The sequence below is a fragment of the Lathyrus oleraceus genome, chromosome 2 (genome assembly GCF_024323335.1).
Source record: "Lathyrus oleraceus cultivar Zhongwan6 chromosome 2, CAAS_Psat_ZW6_1.0, whole genome shotgun sequence".
Lineage (NCBI taxonomy): Eukaryota > Viridiplantae > Streptophyta > Magnoliopsida > Fabales > Fabaceae > Lathyrus > Lathyrus oleraceus.
In genome coordinates, this window is record NC_066580.1 from 46068123 (window position 1) to 46089046 (window position 20924).

Below are 20924 nucleotides of genomic sequence, written 5' to 3' on the forward strand. Positions count from 1 at the left end.
GGTTTCCTGTTTGTGTTTCTTTTGTTTGGAGTCGGACGTAAGACCAGCCATTGGCAGTCTATTTCCATTTGCGAGTTTCTTTTGACGTCTCAGCGTCTTTGTGTTGTGTTTTGTTTCGGCGTGCGTTAGCCGAACTACGGTAGCTCTGATTCTCATTCCAGATGAGATACGTAGGCATGGGATGCGATATCCTAGAGAGCCCGTTTCCCATTTCCCCGAACTACGTCGACTCTGATGTTTGTTTCTGACAAACTACGTAGGCCCAGGATGCGACATCCTGCCGAGTCACCTTCCTCCGTCTTCTTTCATCTGTTTATTCCAGTGTGTGTGCATTCTTTGAGCAGTTTATCAGCAACCTTATTTTATTCTTCTGAGCGTGGATCCCGTTGAGTACGACGGACGTGAGGGGTGCTAATACCTCCCCTTGCGTAACTGACTCCCGTACCTTGTAATCTCCGGTCGTAAGACCATTCCTTTCCAGGTTTACTTCGAGCGTTTCCTTTCCCTCCTTTGGGGATAAATAACACACGGTGGCGGCTCTGTTTGTTTTGTTTTTCCCGCCGGTTGTTTTTCGTGTTGCAGACTGCAGTTATTAGACCAACTTGTGGAAGCTATGATAGTTTTAGTAAAGAAGGAAGACAACATTCAGCAGACTGCAGTTGTTGAGAATGTTATGCTAGCTACAGTAAATGGTCTTACCCAACCTCAGCTTGTGCAAACCCCAGTTGATAACTCTATTGTACAAGAACGTCATGTTTTTCAAGATTCCTCGCGTCATGATGTTGTTGAGTATCACAACTTTGCATTCTCCGTGCCAAATTCCCATGGAACAAGCCTAGTGGTTAATGCTGAACAACCACAAGATGATGAGATTGCTAAAAGATGCTGCGTGCTAGAGAAAAGACTCAAGGCCATAGAAGGACAAGATACTGTTGAACAGAGTGCCTTAGACATGTGTTTGGTACATGGCCTGGTTATACCCCCAAAATTCAAAGTACCCGAATTTGAGAAGTACAAAGGGGATAGTTGTCCAAAGCACCATTTGGTGATGTTTTGCCAAAAAATGACCTCTCATGCCCATGATGATAAGCTAATGATTCACTATTTTCAGGATAGTTTGACTGGGGCATCATTGAGTTGGTACATGAAGTTAGAAAGGAGTTGTATTCAATCATGGCTGGACCTAGCTAACGCCTTCTTGAAGCAATACAAATATAATTTGGACATAGCTCCTGATCGTATGCAGTTAAGAGCTTTATCTAAGGAAAGAAACGAATCCTTTAGAGGGTATGCCCAAAGATGGAGAGAGTTAATGGCTCGCGTTGAACCACCATTCTTAGACAAAGAATTGATGGAGTTATTCAGGGATGCCTTACAAAGCCCTTACTTCGAAAGGATGATTAGCAGTGCAGCATCAGGCTTCGCTCATTTGGTGTCAGTTGGAGAACGCATCGAGCATGGCCTTAAAAGTGTAAGAATCCAATGCGCCTTAAATAGCCAGAGCATTGAGAGTGAATCTGTTGCTAGTTCCCAAAAGGAAGAAGAGGCTGAAGTTAATGCAGTCTGGGAAATCCCACAAGCTCCATATTAGAGACCATCTTCTCCTTATGGTCAGTATCCTACAAATCAAGGATCTCCCCAATATCAACAATGTATTCCACCTCAGCAGCCATACAAACGGCAGGATGTTCCACGTCGACAACGCCAACATGCTCAACAAAGGCCAAGAAAGCCAGAGAAACACATTGATCCGTTTCCAATGCCATACAGTCAAGTATTTCCGTATTTAATTGAGAGAGGACTGATAGTGCCAAAAAAGCTAAAACCAGTAAGTCCTCCATATCCATCAGGCTTTGACGCTAATGCTAGATGTGACTTCCATGATGGGGCACAAGGGCATTCAACTGAAGACTGCAAAGTGTTCAAGAGTAAGGTACAAACCCTGCTAGATTCCAAGAGGTTCTCCTTTGCACCTCGAAACTTGCAAGTCAACAATACTTCTTCGCCTAGCTATTCGGGTCCATCAGTCCAAACGGTGGAAGAGATTTCTGAGAATAGATCTGAAGATGATTATCATGCTAGTCTCGATCAGCAGAGGTACCACTACTCTGAAGGAGGCTAACCCAACAGTGAACCAGACACGAGAGAGCTCTCTCTGCACTGGAAATGATTTGGCTATTTCTAGCATTTCATTTGTTTTATTCTTTGCATGTTAAAGTATTTATCTGGTTTCAAATATTTTTGATTTCCTTTAATGATAATATTAATGAAATGATCATGCATGTTTTGAACAAATCCTTTCGTATTCACTCATCTTTTCCATCTATATGAAAATATATATATATATATATATATATATATATATATATATATATATATATATATATATATATATATATATATATATATATATATATATATATATATATATATATTCTCCCATTCACTCATCAAAATTATCGTTTTAGCACAAATTGAAGGGAGGATGACGAAAACAAAATACCCATACTTGCTGACTGTATGCTTTCGGATAAAATCCTACTGATGATGTACAGGCATTGTTTCAAATCCCCAAACACTGGAGAGATAAGGATTTAATCCCTAGTCAACCACTTCGAGCCTAGAAGTAGGAGTTTCTTTCGGATCTATAAAACCCTTACACTTAACCTAGGAAAGGGTAGTGTTCAGTTGATTTGACTACGCATTCAAATTACAAGATGAAACATCCTGTATGAGGATCAACCACATGCCATTCTTCGCACACATCCTGAAGTGTCGAAGGAACCATATAAATCCAAATTTTATGTCGGTTGTTCTCCAATTACCAATGACTTGGCAGTCACAATTTCAAAAAAAATCAAAGAAAGAGCCCGCTTAGTCCAATACCCTAAAAGGAGACTTAGGCAAAGACTAGGGAAATCCCGATGGATTAAAGCTTCAACGAGCGGTCCATGCCAAAGTTAGGGATCATCACAAAAATCAAAATAGACAATGAAAGTCCTCAACAAACCAAAACAAGAATCAGTGGCCACCATACCAAAATCAAAAGGTCACCAACATCCATGAAGAGCCAAATAGGACGACTGTCATTTCAAGGGATATTGCACTGCTGAAATCTCTCAAAAGTTGAATATGTGTGTTGACTTAACTGAACGTAGGATTGGAGATCATCATGAAGAAGGGTTGGGTTAAAACAAAATTTGAGCCTTACATCCTTTGTTTCGATAACCATGAACCAAGCCACATTACAACCCTTAAAAGACCTAATTGAGGCAGGGTTTATTCTGAAAGCATACTACAGCAAGGTTGCGTAAACTGACTCCTAAATATTTTTTAATCACTTGTATTTGGCATCATATTCTCGCTGTATCTTTCACACACTAGCTAAATCATCAATGCGTTTGAACTAATGGTTCATTCGTCACACACTATCACATCACTCCAATAAATGATTTTTCAAACTTGCATGAATATCGCACTAAACTTACCATTGATTAAATAAACAATTTTAACTACAACTAAGTACTTAACATCAAAAAATTCCAACAAGAAGAAATCAGAGAAGAACTCGATCATTCGTCAATGCCGACCCAAAGCAAGACTACTTCCTAACCCTATGGATTATGGGCATGGTATCCAATGACTATGAATCGGTCAGTCAAAAGACAAATCTCCAAGCATCAATTGATCAAAGAGGAAAATCATTTTAAAATATTCAGTCCATCTGGGGCAAGCCATTCAAAAGTTCAATCATGGGCAAACTATAGAAAGATCCATACACTGGGGCAAATTTGGTTCAAGCCATGGTATATTCATTTCCAGGGTTTCCTTTCTGAAATTCTAGTTAACAGACTTTCGATGTCACACGGGTTGTTATGACATCCAATTCTGCGCAGACAAGAATTATGCAGAACTTAAAAAGTAAGTGCAGTAAATAACACAAGGAATTGTTTACCCAGTTCGGTCCAACATGACCTACGTTTGGGGACTACCAAGCCAGGGAGGAAATCCACTATTAGTAGTATTAATTCAGACCTTAAACCAACTGTTTAACCCTATCACTTAATACCTACCCAATTCAATTTCAATCTTACACTAAGATCAGAGTTCCTACTCACTCCCCCTCAATCACCTCAGTGATTACAACCTTTAATTAAGATTAAAGACAATTGTGAAGTCACACTTCAAACAACTCTTTATTGTGCTTAACAGCTTTAATCAAGATACACAGCACTCACGCTTAAAAGCTTAGAGTGACACAACACTTACAACTCAATGAACACCCTATACCAATGCAATCATCTCAGTGATAATAGCTTGGCTCACAAGATACACCTAATACAAGACACACAAAAAATACAACAGTGAAGTATGATGGACACACAAAATCTTCACGCCTAAAATCCCCGAGTTCTGAATGAAGGATTGCCATCCTTTTATATTACAGCACTTGGGCCTTGTACTTGTATTTCCTGAAATTAAGGTCAAGCGAGTTACCCTAAATTCCACATCTAGGTTACTAACAAATAGGCTATTTGTTAGGTTCATTAATTGTAGCTTAGTTGTTGGTTTCCTGGATTTTAGCTCAGCTGTTGAATTCCTGAAGAATAGCCTGAGAAAAATGCGAAAACAGAAAAACTAAACAACCTACAATTTAGCATATGTTGCCAGGAGTGAATGTCACAACATTTAGTTTGACATCCAAAGCATAAACCATATGCTGAGTCTGTTATCTTTCTGAAAACAGACTGTACAAATTTGTTGTACTGTACAGGACCAATCTGTCCATACTTCAGTAACAGCGTACATTAATACATGTCAAAACATCCAATTTGACATTTACACAATGAGCCTTACGTCAGTTCTGTTATCCTCTTGACAAGCAGACTGAGATACATACTGAACTGTAGCAGACAACCAACCTGCCTATTATTCAACATATGCTGTCAATGATGAATGTCATAACATCCAATTTTACATTCAGACAGTAGGCCTTGTGCCAGGTCTGTTATCCCCTTGATAAACAGACTGTTCTAGTCCTCAGTATCTGCTGACAGGGATGAATGTCATAACATCTTGTTTGACATTCAGTAGATCCTGTATTAGCTATACCTGCAGCATATACCTCAAGTATGTCATGACATCAGTCAAGACATTAGAGTACAGTTAGATATTCTAACATACAATGCAATCAAACAATCATCTCCACAGCATGTCATGACATCAGTCAAGACATTAGAATCCAGCTAGTGTTTTACCATACAATGCAGCCAATTAAACATCTACAAACTCCCCCTTTGGCAAATTTTTGGCTAAAACACTTTGGCCTCACAACAGAGTCCACAGCAGTGGAAAACACACATCTAGTAGGGAAATTTACCTAGCTAATACACTCAGAGTAGCAGCACACTCACATAGATGGAAGTTAAATAAAAACTTCACATATCAGCACACATACAGAAGTTAAATAAAAACTTCTAATTGCAGCACACATACAGAAGTTAAATAAAAACTTCTAATTGCAGCACACATATACACACTCACACTCATAGAAGTGGAACATCAGCTGCAGCACAACCTCTGGATTAGAGGATCTTGAATATCTGTCTTGAATATCTGTTGTCCTGGGGCATCACAGGTGGCATCACAGGTGTTACTCCCCCTTTTTATCAAAAATGTTGCCAAAGCAACACTTTAAATTACAGACCAACATAACATAAACAGAATTACACATAAGACAAAATTACAGTCTTGATTTTACTTCACAGTTTCAATCAAGAATACCCCCTTTTGATCTTTCTTTACAGCTTTGATCAAGACAACACCCACTTGATCTTGCTTTGATCAAGTAGTCACACACTCTTGCTTTACAGCAGGTACACCCATATCAGATGCCATGACTTTGAGTCTGACATCTTGAACCACTCATGCATGAGCACTTTCTTGAAGTCCAGCGGGCACATAGGCCGACCTATGTTAGGATATCCCCTTAACATCTTGTTACTACACTTGCAGCAAGTAACATAGCTGTGAACTATTGTCCAGTCATAGCACACTTTCAATTGTTTAATAGGTTGAGATATTAAACAATACATCCCAAACATCATTGGTTGCTATAAGTCCTCAGAAAGGCATATTCCCAGTTTGCCCCTTAAATTTTCAAACTGAGTAGCATCCAGAGCCTTTGTAAATAAGTCAGCCAGTTGTAGTTCAGTGGCTACATGTTCCAAGGTAATCACTTTGTGTTCCACCAGATCTCTGATGAAGTGATGTCTAATGTCAATATGTTTGGTCTTGCTGTGTTGGATGGGATTCTTGGAAATATTGATGGCACTGAGATTATCAAAGAACAATGTCATGACATTTTGAGAGACATTGTACTCAGTAAGCATCTGTTTCATCCACACCAGTTGGGAACAATTGCTTCCAGCCGCTATGTATTCAGCCTCTGCAGTGGACAAAGATACACAGTTCTGCTTCTTGCTGAACCATGATATGAGATTGTTTCCCAAGAAGAAACATCCTCCTGATGTGCTTTTTCTGTCATTAGCACTCCCAACCCAATCAGCATCACAATACCCAGATAGGACAGGCTCAGAGCCATGAGAGTATAGCATACCATAGTCACAAGTCCCATTGATATACTTGAGAATCCTCTTGACTTGATTCAAGTGGCTCACTTTGGGCTCTGCTTGGTATCTAACACACACTCCAACTGCATAGGAAATATCAGGTCTACTTGCAGTTAGATATAGAAGACTACCTATCATGCTTCTATACAAGCATTGATCAACACTGGGACCTCCATCATCTTTGGTTAACTTTAAATGCGTAGGTGCAGGAGTTCTTTTGTGCCTAGCATTATCCATACCAAACTTTTTAACTATGTTTTTGGCATATTTGCTTTGGGAGAGAAACATAGAATCCTCCATTTGGTTAACTTGCATTCCAAGAAAATAAGTCAGTTCCCCAACCAGACTCATTTCAAACTCAGATTGCATCTGGTGAACAAAATGTTTCACCATTTGCTCTGACATTCCACCAAAGACAATGTCATCCACATAAATTTGGGCAATCATGATTTTTCCATTTGTATCCTTCACAAACAAGGTCTTATCTATCCCACCCTTTCTGTACCCATGAGAGGTCAGAAATTCAGTCAACCTTTCATACCAAGCCCTAGGTGCTTGCTTTAACCCATACAAGGCTTTCCTCAACTTGTACACATGTTTAGGTTGGTTAGGATCACAGAACCCTTTAGGTTGTTCCATATAGACTTCTTCATTTAAGTAGCCATTTAAAAATGCACTCTTCACATCCATTTGGAACAATTTGAACTTCAGAATGCAGGCCACACCTAACAGCAATCTGATTGACTCAAGTCTAGCAACAGGTGCAAACGTCTCATCAAAATCAACCCCTTCAACTTGAGTATATCCTTGAGCCACTAGTCTTGCTTTATTCCTAGTGATTACTCCTTTCTCATCAGACTTGTTCTTGTAAATCCACTTGGTACCAATGATGTTAGTCCCTTCAGGTCGTGGAACTAGCTCCCATACTTCATTCCTTTTAAACTGCTCCAGTTCATCTTGCATGGCATTGATCCAATATTCATCAGTCAGGGCTTCTTTCACATTTCTTGGTTCAACCTTAGATACAAAACAGGAATTTGAGCTAATTTCCCTTGACCTGGTAGTCACACCACTATTGGGATCCCCTATGATAAGATCCTTAGGGTGGTCTTTCTGAATTCTGATAGATGGCATTTTGGTGGGTGCATCTACCTCACATTCAGGAGGAGTCTCCTGTACTTCTTCAGACTTGACTGGTATGTCTGTTGAAGTATCAAGGAATGTTCCAACATCCTCTATGACATTGATTCCTTCCTCTTTATCATCCACAATAACATTTATGGATTCCTTCAGGACATTGGTCCTGTAGTTGAACACTCTGTAAGCTCTGCTGTTAGTTGAGTATCCTAGGAATATGCCCTCATCACTTTTGGGATCCATTTTCCTTCTCTGTTCACGATCTGTGAGAATGTAACATTTACTTCCAAAGATATGAAAGTACTTCACAGTGGGCTTTCTGCCTTTCCATATTTCATACAGAGTGGAGGAGGTTCCTTTTCTCAAGGTAACTCTATTGTGAACATAGCAAGCTGTATTCATCGCTTCGGCCCAAAAGTGCATAGGAAGCTTCTTTGCATGAATCATTGCCCTGGCAGATTCTTGAATAGTTCTGTTTTTCCTTTCAACTATCCCATTTTGCTGAGGAGTTATAGGAGAGGAAAACTCATGACTTATCCCTTCAGACGAGCAAAACTCATCAAACCTGGAATTCTTAAACTCCGTCCCATGGTCACTCCTAATTCGGATAACACAACTGTCCTTTTCCCTTTGAAGTCTGATGCACAGTTCTTTGAAGACATCAAATGCATCTGACTTTTCTCTGATGAAGCTTATCCAAGTGTATCTGGAATGGTCATCAACAACCACATAGGCATACCTCTTTCCACCCAGACTCTCAACCTGCATAGGTCCCATTAAGTCCATGTGCAGAAGTTTCAGAGTTTTGGAGGTTGTAGGATGTCCCAGCTTAGGGTGTGACATATTGGTTTGCTTGCCGACCTGGCATTCTCCACAGACTCTTCCTTCATCAATAAGCAGCTTTGGGATTCCTCTGACTGCTTCCTTGGATATGATCTTCTTCATTCCCCGTAAGTGGAGATGACCAAGGCATCTATGCCACAGCTTCACCTCCTGTTCTTCCTTGGCTGAGGAGCAAATTGTGGAAAAGTTTGAGACTTTAGGTTCCCACAGATAACAGTTATCTTTGGATCTGGATCCTCTCATAACTTCCTGATTGTCTCCATTTGTCACAACACATAGCTCCTTAGTAAACTGAACATAGAACCCTTGATCACACAGCTGGCTTATGCTGATGAGGTTAGCAGTTAGTCCTTTTACTAACAGCACATTATTCAGTTCTGGAACTCCATAGCAGTCCAGCTTACCCACACCTTTTATTTTTCCTTTAGCACCATCACCAAAGGTCACATAACTGGTAGTGTGAGGTTGTATATCCACCAATAAATTCTCCATACCAGTCATATGTCTTGAGCAGCCACTGTCAAAGTACCAGTCTTCTCTGGTAGATGCCCTTAGAGCTGTGTGAGCTAACCTAGCATACCATTGTCGTTTCTTGATGGGGGCATTATGCCTATATGCCTTATGCTTAGGTCTGACATGAGGGGCTTGGTTAGGATAACCATGCAGCCTGTAGCAGAAGACTTTTATATGGCCAAACCTGCCACAGTGATGACATCTCCATCGCTGAAATTTCTTCTTCTGATGATTACTCATCCTGGTTCCCTGATGTTGAGACACTGGGTGTGACCTCCGCTTGAATTTCTGAACTTTAGCCTTTGAGCGTTTGAGTTCAGTTGAGGATTTTTTCACAAAGCCTAAACCAGACATGGTTCCAGACTTCTGTCCCACCTTGAGGATCTCTTCCAAGGAATCTGTTCCTTTATTTAGCATTCTGATGGATTTCGTCATTTGATCCAGCTTGGAGGTCAGCAAGGTTATCTCACCATTTAGACCATCTATGACTGTCAGATGCTTCTGTTTCTCATTCTCCAGCTCCTTGATGAGCTTCTTCTTCTTTTCTCCTTGTACACGCACTTCTGCACTGGTGACACATAGCTCCTTATATGATGCAGCAAGTTCATCAAAGGTCAGTTCATCTGCACTTGAGTCATCATCAGTGGCACAAACACTAGTTAGTGCAGTGACATGTTTAGCAGATTCTCCTTCAGATTCACTCACAGAATCTCCCTCATACCATGTGACAGATAGCCCCTTCTTTTGCATCTTGAGGTAAGTAGGACATTCAGCTCTAATGTGTCCATAACCTTCACATCCATGACACTGGATTCCCTTGCCTTGGTTGAACTTTTCTTCAGAAGTTGATCTTTTCTTGATGTCAGACGAGATGTTCTTGACATTTGTTCTACCTTTTTGATCAATCTTCTTCACGAACTTGTTGAACTGTCTCCCAAGCATGGATATGGCTTCTGATATGCTTTCATCACCTCCAGTATATCCTGCTTCTGACTCCTCTTCAGTATTTGATACAAAAGCTATGCTTTTGTTCTTCTTTTCAACATTCTCACACAAGCCCATTTCAAAGGTTTGGAGAGAACCAATGAGCTCATCCACCTTCATATTGCAGATCTCCTGACCTTCATGGCAAATCTCTTAGGTAAAGACCTGAGAATCTTTCTTACAAGTTTCTCTTCAGCCATTTTCTCACCTAAGCCACCAGAGGTGTTGGCAATTTCAAGAATATTCATGTGAAAGTCATGAATAGTCTCATCCTCTTTCATCCTCAGATTTTCAAACTTGGTGGTCAGCATCTGAAGTTTAGACATCTTCACCTTGGAGGTACCTTCATGAGTTATCTTGAGGGTATCCCACACTTCCTTGGCCAACTCACAGTGGTGCACCAGTCTGAAGATGTTCTTGCTTATTCCACTGAACAATGCATTCAAGGCCTTAGAATTTCCAAGGGCTAATGCCTCTTCCTCCTTGTCCCACTTTTCTTCAGGAATTTGCATACTGACTCCATCGTTACCTGTCTTCGTTGGATGTTCCCATCCTTTGTTGACAGCTCTCCAGACTTTGCTATCTAGAGACCTTAAGAAGGCTATCGTACGAGGCTTCCAGTCATCATAGTTAGAACCATCCAGCATGGGTGGTCTATTTGAGTGTCCTACATCCTTGTCCATGGTACTAGAAAGTAACTTCCCTAGATCTCACCCAGAAATTAACAGGCAGGGTGCCTGCTCTGATGCCAATTGAAATTCTAGTTAACAGACTTTCGATGTCACACGGGTTGTTATGACATCCAATTCTACGCAAACAAGAATTATGCAGAACTTAAAAAGTAAGTGCAGTAAATAACACAAGGAATTGTTTACTCAGTTCGGTCCAACATGACCTACGTCTGGGGGCTACCAAGCTAGGGAGGAAATCCACTATTAGTAGTATTAATTCAGACCTTAAACCAACTGTTTAACCCTATCACTTAATACCTACCCAATGCAATTTCAATCTTACACTAAGATCAGAGTTCCTACTCACTCCCCCTCAATCACCTCAGTGATTACAACCTTTAATTAAGATTAAAGACAATTGTGAAGTCACACTTCAAACAACTCTTGATTGTGCTTAACAGCTTTAATCAAGATACACAGCACTCACGCTTAAAAGCTTAGAGTGACACAACACTTACAACTCAATGAACACCCTATACCAATGCAATCATCTCAGTGATAATAGCTTGGCTCACAAGATACACCTAATACAAGACACACAAAAAATACAGCAGTGAAGTATGATGGACACACAAAATCTTCACGCCTAAAATCCCCGAGTTCTGAATGAAGGATTGCCGTCCTTTTATATTGCAGCACTTGGGCCTTGTACTTGTATTTCCTGAAATTAAGGTCAAGCGAGTTACCCTAAATTCCACATCTAGGTTACTAACAAATAGGCTATTTGTTAGGTTCATTAATTGTAGCTTAGTTGTTGGTTTCCTGGATTTTAGCTCAACTGTTGAATTCCTGAAGAATAGCCTGAGAAAAATGCTGAAACAGAAAAACTAAACAACCTACAATTTAGCATATGTTTCCAGGAGTGAATGTCACAACATTTAGTTTGACATCCAAAGCATAGACCATATGCTGAGTCTTTTATCTTTCTGAAAACAGACTGTACAAATTTGTTGTACTGTACAGGACCAATCTGTCCATACTTCAGTAACAGCGTACATTAATACATGTCAAAACATCCAATTTGACATTTACACAATGAGCCTTACGTCAGTTCTGTTATCCTCTTGACAAGCAGACTGAGATACATACTGAACTGTAGCAGACAACCAACCTGCCTATTATTCAGCATATGCTGTCAATGATGAATGTCATAACATCCAGTTTGACATTCAGACAGTAGGCCTTGTGCCAGGTCTGTTATCCCCTTGATAAATAGATTGGAAGTAAATACTGAGTTATTAAAGAACACCAGCTGTTCTAGTCCTCAGTATCTGCTGACAGGGATGAATGTCATAACATCTAGTTTGACATTTAGTAGATCATGTATTAGCTATACCTGCAGCATATACCTCAAGTATGTCATGACATCAGTCAAGACATCAGAGTACAGTTAGATATTCTAACATACAATGCAGTCAAACAATCATCTCCACAGCATGTCATGACATCAGTCAAGACATTAGAATCCAGCTAGTGTTTTACCATACAATGCGGCCAATTAAACATCTACACTTTCAAAGGACAATTCCTTCAAAGACCCTACAGACTGTGGCATAGAAGTTGCAAATATCCTTGGGGCAGAGCAAGAGCATAATCATCATGCATTGCTTACGTCGCTACGCTCACAAAATTATTTACAAGCCATCAAGACATATCAGGCAAAGAGGTTGAGATTCCCTCAAGAAGAAACACACAGTCTATGAGTGAAGGATCAAACTTGGGGCATCAAGAGCGTCCATATTTATCCTGTAATCATTACATCTTTGTAAGACCCTAATTTTGACCCTAAGATCCTTCATGGCATCATAACATTGCATTTGCATATTGCCTCAAGGATCATAAGCATCTTGGCTCTTATCTTTGGGTGGGATATCTTGAGAGTTGGTTTGAGATCACCAAGCATGCTTGAATTGTATATTATTGCTTTTCTTATTTTTATTTACTAACCAAAAGCACAAAAATATGTCACTAACATCTTTTGTTTATAGCTTGAGCAGTCACAAGATCCAAAGTTTCTAGGAGATCCTATGTGCATTGATATGGTCAAGGGAAGATGAAAGCAAGCATGGCAGTGGTTCCCAAAGCTCCCATCCATCAAATATGCCTCCCAAGTTTCTCAATTCATCATTTTGATCAAAGCAAACCAAAGGGTTTGAGGCTTGTTTCCCAAGGAAACCTTAATTCAGTTGTCCATCAACTATGTCTTGCTCATGAAGCAACCTCAGCCCATGATCAATTGCAATCAAGGGAAGTTCTTTAATTCATCATTTCATGCATATTTGAACTTAATTCAGTGTCCTCAATCATCAATTCATCAAGATATGAGGCATGGACTTGAGAAGTTAATCAGTCAATTCATCTGGCTATTTTGAATTACATTGAGACCTAAGTTTTGATGTGTTTGTCAAATGGAGATGACCCCAAGATAAAACATGTTCTTAAGGACCATATGAACAACTTTCATGTTCATCAAAAATTTATTTGAAGCTTGTAAGATCATCATCCATTTCAAGACATTATAGGTCATTTTGACTGAAACCCTAATTTTGGGTCAACTTCCCAAGGACATAACTCCTTCATTTTCATGATTTTGAGGTGGGATCAAATGCATTGGAAATATTAAGATGTCTAATTCAAATGTTATGTTGAGAAAAATTTCAAAATCTCAAAAGAAATACATGTGATAATGCAAAACATTATAGGTCACTTTGGACCAAATGCATTGAAATGTGAAAAAGTCCAACTACAAGTGCCCATAACTTCTTCATCGAAAATCCAAATGATGTAAAATTTAAGTCCAAATTGATTGTCTTGAAAATATGTACAACTTTAATGTTGAAGGTTTTGTCATTTGGAGCTTGAATCATTAAAACAGAAGGGCTTGAACTTTGGCTAGTTTTGAAAATCTCACATATACATGTTTTGCACCCTACACTTCATGACCACTTTTCATCAATTTCCAAGGCTCAAACGGAGTTTTGATCAACATAACAAATGATCCTCATGCAAAAAGCTTTTCAACCATTACTCATGAGGTGGTGTTTCAAGTTTGGACATGGCATTTTCGAAGACCTAAACATTATGGTATAATTTTGGAAATTCATAAAATTTGCATTGCATGAGATGATTATGCATAATTTGCACGTCCAGTTTGCACATGGTGATGATCAGCTGCCAAATCCAAGTGGAATTGGGCCCTCCATGCGCCTGTACAGGCCCATGCATGGAGGCCCTTTCCATTCATGCAAGCATTTTGATCACGCATTTCAGCTTGCTTCTCCTATAAATACAATGCCAATGCTCTTCATTTCACTAACCTGCGCCCTAAATGATGTGCAATTGAATCCTCACCCTCACACCAAAGGAACTCACTCATTCTTCTCTCAATTTTCAGATCTAGAATTCAATTACCTCGATTGTTTTCTTAGATCTAAAGTTCCTTAGTCTTCTTCCCTTTGATCCAAGGAACAAACTGCAAGCATCCATAGCAAGGAATTGTGACTCCAAGCTCTGCAAATCAGAGGGTCACTTCACATTTTAATTCCTTCGAATCTGCTTTTAGATCTAAAGTTCCTTAGTCTTCTTCCCTTTGAGCACATGTTTATGTTAATGCAATTTGCCTTTTGCTCACTTGAGCACATAATTGTGTATATATTATTGTGCTTGTGTTTTTGTTTTGATTGTGGTGGACCAAAATGCAAAAATGGACAAATGGACTTAGATTCTAGGACATTCCCTATGCAAAAATGGAGTAAAAAGGCCTTAATGTTGAAGATGGATTAGAAGGACCAAATCTCTAAACTCATTCTTGTCCATTTTTGATTTACTTCATGGAACTCTTTGATGTGTATGCTTTTGTGCTAGGGAGTCCCATTTGGGCCAAATTGAAGAACCATTGCCATGTTCATCCAAAGTGAAAGATACAAGAGCCATTGGGGATCTTCTAGGAGCTTGCTTGATTGATTTGATTGCTTGAGATTTTACTTATTTTCTTGCATATTCCAAAGGATGAGAGCTACTTGGATCATCAATGTGATCTCAAGAGAGGAACTCCATTTGTGGTCTTGTTTCTTATCCTTCATCTCTTGTATGATTAGGACTTTAGCCATTCTTATTCTTCCCTCCACTCTAACCCAAGCCAAAACTTTTGTGCAAACATTTAACACTTGTTTTCAAACATTAGAAACCTAAGCCTTATGTTTTTGATTTTCAAACTTTCTTTTCATAACACTTATTTTGAATTGAATCTTTAAGTCAACTTTGACCATATTTTGTAAATACTTTTCATTGGTAAATATAACTCATTCAAATACCTTTTTGTGGTTTCAATGGCCACTTTCTTAATCAAAACTTTTCATAACCTTTAGCTATTAGGTTTGAGTTATCCTTGAGGTAGATATAATGCTCACCTATATCCTTAGTGATGGACAATGAGTCTTCCATGCTTATTATAGGGTTAACCCCTCACTAGCATGTTGAAGCTATCCTCACATGGTGGATTTGTGGTTTTTAGGTTGAGTTTTCTCCCTTGGATAACAAAAGACCTTAAGGCTTTTGGACCAATCAATTCACCAACTTGTTTTGAGATTTTTACCTCGAACTACGAGGTTGTGATCCTAATTGTTTTTAAGATGGTACGTAGGCAATGGGTTTATCCATTCAAACACAAAATTGTAAATAACTTGTATATTCTCTTCTTATCTCTTCAATCATGTTTGCACAAACAATTTTTTCACAAAATACCAACCTTACAACAAGTGTGAAAAGGGCTCCCTAGAAGTACCTAGGATGTTTTGGGTGCTTAAAACCTTCCCATTACATAACCAACCCCCTTACCCCGATCTCTGACATTTTTACTATTTTTTGATTCGATAAAACTTTTAGGTTTTTGTTCGCTTTCTAACCATTCCTTTGGATAAATAGAAGTGCGGTGGCGACTCGATTTGTATGGTTTACCTTGGATTTAATCAATATGTCTAATGGTAACGAATACCCCGCTACAATCTTCAAAAGATCAAGTGTCGGGAAAGTCAGAACCTTTCATCAACCAAAGTCCAATCCATATTGGCATCTCCAAAACCAAAGTCCAATCCATATTGGAAACCAATAAAAGTCCACTTTGTTGGCATATTCATAAATCCAAATCCAATCAACATTGGTACCCAGAAAGTCTCACCTTCAAAAAGGGAGATCAATCCAAAAACAACCAACATTCATCTTGCATTACCACATGCACTGCATACAATAAACACACATGACTTTCCTTCCAAATAAGGAAGTTGCATATCAAAAGCTCTCTTACAAAAATGAGAAATTTTCATTAACATGCATCATACGCATACATAACATCATAATTCGTTTCCATCATCCCTCTGATGATGATCATCCTTTTCCATCAACCCTTTGATGATGCCACTCCCTAGTGAAGTTTCTTTCCGTCAACCCTTTGACGATGATATCACGTATACATTTTCTTTTCCATCAGCCCTCTGGTGACGATATTTTACAATAAATCTTTTCCGTCAACCCTTTGACGATGATATAAGCTTCTTTCCACCAACCCTTTGGTGTTGTCTTTCTTTACCTTTTCCATCAGCCCTCTGATGATGACAGTTATTTTCCGTCAACCCTTTAACGATGATATTACATATACCAATTATTCTCCACCAACCCTTTGGTGATGACATTCCTTAGTTCTTTCCGTCAACCCTTTGACGATGACGAATTATATTCCGTCAACCCTTTGACGATGATATTACATATATATTTCCTTTTCCACCAACCCTTTGGTGAGGACATCAGTTACCTTTCCGTCAACCCTTTGACGATGTCACTCCCTAGTGAAGTTTCTTTCCGTCAACCCTCTGATGATGGCAATCTTTTCCGTCAACCCTTTGACGATGACATTTACCTTTCCATCAGCCCTCTGATGATGATCCTTCCCACCAACCCTTTGGTGATTCCATCCTTTACTTCTTCCCGTCAACCCTTTGACGATGACATAGTCTTTTCCATCAGCCCTCTGATGATGACAATCTTTTCCGTCAACCCTTTGACGACGACATTTACCTGTCCATCAACCCTTTGATGTCGAATTCACTATCTTCCATCAACCCTTTGATGATGATACTCCCCAATAATCTCATTTGAAAATAAAATCCTACACAAATATCCAATTACCCATTTGCATTCTAACATGCATCATATGAATCATTATAAATGGTTTTCCTACCAAACAGAAAATAAAAAAAACACAGTCATATCAATCATCAGCATACTCATGCATAACACTCCCACAAAATGGAAATTTCAACAAAATAAAAATCATTCGCATTACTACATGCACAGCCAAATACCCCCAGCAATTGTATACTGCATACATTTCATGCATCCTCCCATGCATAGTATTTCCACCCAAAGTGGAACATCATACAAAAACCACACCAAAATATCAGGATCCAAGGTCATTCATGTATATCTTGGACATTTCTCATTTCCAAATAAAGTTACTACCCTGCATGTGCTTGTGGAATCATTTTCCAGTAAGCCATTTTTTCAACTTTATGATTAATAATAATATTCCCAGCGCATCTTTGCTACCGTTACTCCCCAAGCAGAGGTTACCCTAAAAAGTCTCTTATGAGCTTTCCCCCTGCAAAGCTTGGCTAGTAAACCTCCCTCAAAAGGAGTCTTTTCTTAAATATTCCCCCAACAGACGAACAGTTGAGATACTGCTTCATTTATCTGAAGAATCTCATTTATCTGTTTGAGATACTGCTTCATTTATCTGAAGAATCTCATTTATCTGTTTGAGATACTGCTTCATTCATCTGAAGAATCTCATTTGTCTGTTAGAGATACTGCTTCATTCATTTGAAGAATCTCATTTGTTTTTAGGATACTGCTCTAGTATCCTCGGAGAATCTTAGATACGATTGAGGTATCATTCCCTTGTTGGAATATCTCGATTATATCATGTAAGAAACTGCTTCGTTGATCCCCAGAGAATATCGTGTTCAAGACAGTGTTCTGCTGATTTTTTCGAAAAGACTTAGGTTCAGTTGAGGTATCCTTCCATTAGTGGAATATCTCGATTTTGGCACTCAAGATTTTGTTCTGATGATTCCCAAATAGTCTTGAATGTTTCATTTTACCTTCTAATAACTTTTCTTACTGTATTTCTCACTGCATTTTCTTTCTGCATTTTTTCCTTGCAATTCAAAGGACAAAATTCGGGTCTTTTTGTATTTAATTATCTTCCACCATGAATGTACGAAGACTGTTGTCATTCACACCTTCTGGTTCAAGGTAATTAAACAGGGGCAGCTGTCATACCCCAATTTTGTCCGGGCATTTTAAATTTTCATAAATTCGATTTGATTTTCAGTTTACATCATATGTACAGCGTAACATGCATTTTATCAGTAATAATACCTAAAATATCATTCAGGATAAATTTATTGAAAATACAGACAAATCGGTTGAATCTTTTCTAAAGAACGTGCAAGAATCAACGGGTAAAAAGTTTCAAATTTAAAATTGCAGACGCCAGTATTATTAACCTATGGTTCATATAGTTTAAACTGGTGTGGCTGTTATATTTTTTAGCGACTGTTTCGGTTGCATTCTGACCCGCCTAAGTCTTTTAACCGGTGAAAATTTATTTCAGAATTTGAAGAAACGCTGTATTTTTTCAATAATTATATTTTGTGCTGATCGTTTTAGTGTGTCTGAATTAATTTTTCGAGCAAATTTTCGCCCGACTTCTATTTATAATCGGTCCTTTTATTTCTTTGTTCTAGTATCCAAATTAGAGATTGTTTTATTATTATTATTACTTAAATAAAATTATTGTTTAGGAATTTTTAATAAATATTTTTCTTTAATAATAGGTAATAATAATGGCTAACAAATAAAATATATTTTTAACATTGGATCCCTTTTTAAATAGCCAGCATTAAAAATCTGGGAAAGATCTTTTTTAACAACTCATGTCTCTCTCATCACTCTCCACTACACATTTTCCCACATCTCACTGCCAGAGTTTTCTTCTCTCTACACGCCACCTCTCACGTTATCTCTCCACTCACTCCTCACCTCATTCTCTCACATGCCTTAGCCTCCATTTTCCCACCACTTGTCCAAGTTGAATACAAGGATTCTTCTTCTCTCACAAAACCATAACAATATAATATTCTTTTACATTGTACACACAAATCAAGTGTTAAGGTTCTGTTTGTATATATAAAAAAAATTGTTCACTATTTCACAAATCACTTCAAGCTCAAACCTTTCCTCCAAAACAATCCAAACCCCATTCACCCATTTAATCATACTTCACTTACAAATGCTGAGCCAGCACGTTTCAGTAAACTCGTCCACCAACACACTGAGTTAACTCGCTCAGAACATGTTTTCCGACGAAAACAACAGCAACAATATCATCATGCTTGCAGCCATTGTCTCTCTCTTCCTAGTAATCCTCTTCATCCTCCTTCTCCATGACTACGCCAAATGCTTCCTAGCTCAGTCCAACTCATAGTCAAACCCGTCGTCTTCCGTCGTTCTTCCTCCATTACCATAACAACCTCTGGACACAATCAAAATAGGCATCAACCATCAACATACCGAATCGCGTTGTGCAAAATAAATAGCAAAAACCGAATCTGAAACTACACCATAACATCATGTTGGAAGCATAGTGCAACACATCGAGATCCAGAGCAACCGTACATTACTAAAGGTAAAGAAGAGGAGTGGACGACGCAAGCACGAATCCTCTCGTTACCGGATTCGAAGCCTCTGATTTAAAATTTGGTACTTCTCATCCATCGATTCCGGTGGAGTAGCGTTAGTAAGCACATTTTCATTGTTTTCGCTCTGATTTTATTACGGTTGCATAGAAAGCTGGTTCAGTTTGTCTGTTTAGGGAGGAATTAGGAAACTGGCCAGGGATAAGGAATCAAGAGGTCGAGACGGTGACAGTAAGGTGAGCGCAAAATAGAGTGAGGACTTTGTCGTCGCCGACGATAAGCCCCGGCGCGGTGGAGTCGTTAGGGAGTTCGATCGGTCGTGGGAGAGGGAGAGAGCGACGATGGTGTCGTTTCACAAGGACGTCGATTTGGGATCTCTATTCCCGTTGATGTGGCTTAAGGGATAGCTTGGGCCCTAGGCCCAATCTCCCTTATTCATTCATTTTTTGGACCATACACTCCACTTCACTATCCATACCCCCCATACGATTGGGTTGTCCCTTTTAGGCCCATGCTGATTGTTTTAGAATGTTAATTAGAAATATTTTGGAATTTAATTAGATAATTTTTTTAGAAATAATTGTAGATTAATTAGAATTCTAATGTGATTTAGAATTGTTTTAGAATTTTAATTTGATTTAGAATGATTTTAGAATTTAATCTTTGTTAATATTTTAGAATTAATATTTTGGATAATAGTTTAGAATTGAGATTTTTTATTGTTTAATTTTGTTATTGTTTTGAGTTTCAATTTAATGATAATTTTGTTAATTGTTTAAACTTTAGTTATTTGTTTTAGATTTAATATTTGATTGCAACTTTCTTGTTATTTCATTTTGATTTCAATTAACACGTAACATTTAACAATTAACTCTAACTTTTAATTTCCGCAGTTAACATCTAACTCTTTTAAATTCCGCTTCTAACATTTTTTTTTGTATATTTACTGTACTTTGCTTTATGCTATATCATTATACATTCTTCATCTCATCTTAAAATGAAACTAAAAATGGTAAGACTTAAAAAATACAAAAAGATAATAATTCCCATGCATGGAAAGGATATCGGACAATGGACTTAGTTAGAGACTTCTAATTAGGACCCTTGCAAAAGAATTTGGACATGTATTTGACCCAAACATGGAAAGGAGCATTCAAGACTCAAGAATTATAATCTTTTTATGCGCTTTCTAGTTTAGGACACCATTGCACACACAAGGCTTTCTCTTGGGCTTTCTTACAATGAGACCTATTCGATTTTAATTAATCAAGTAGATGACTGATTCACTAAATATAATCCAATGTATCCATCAAACACAATTTTAAACCTCG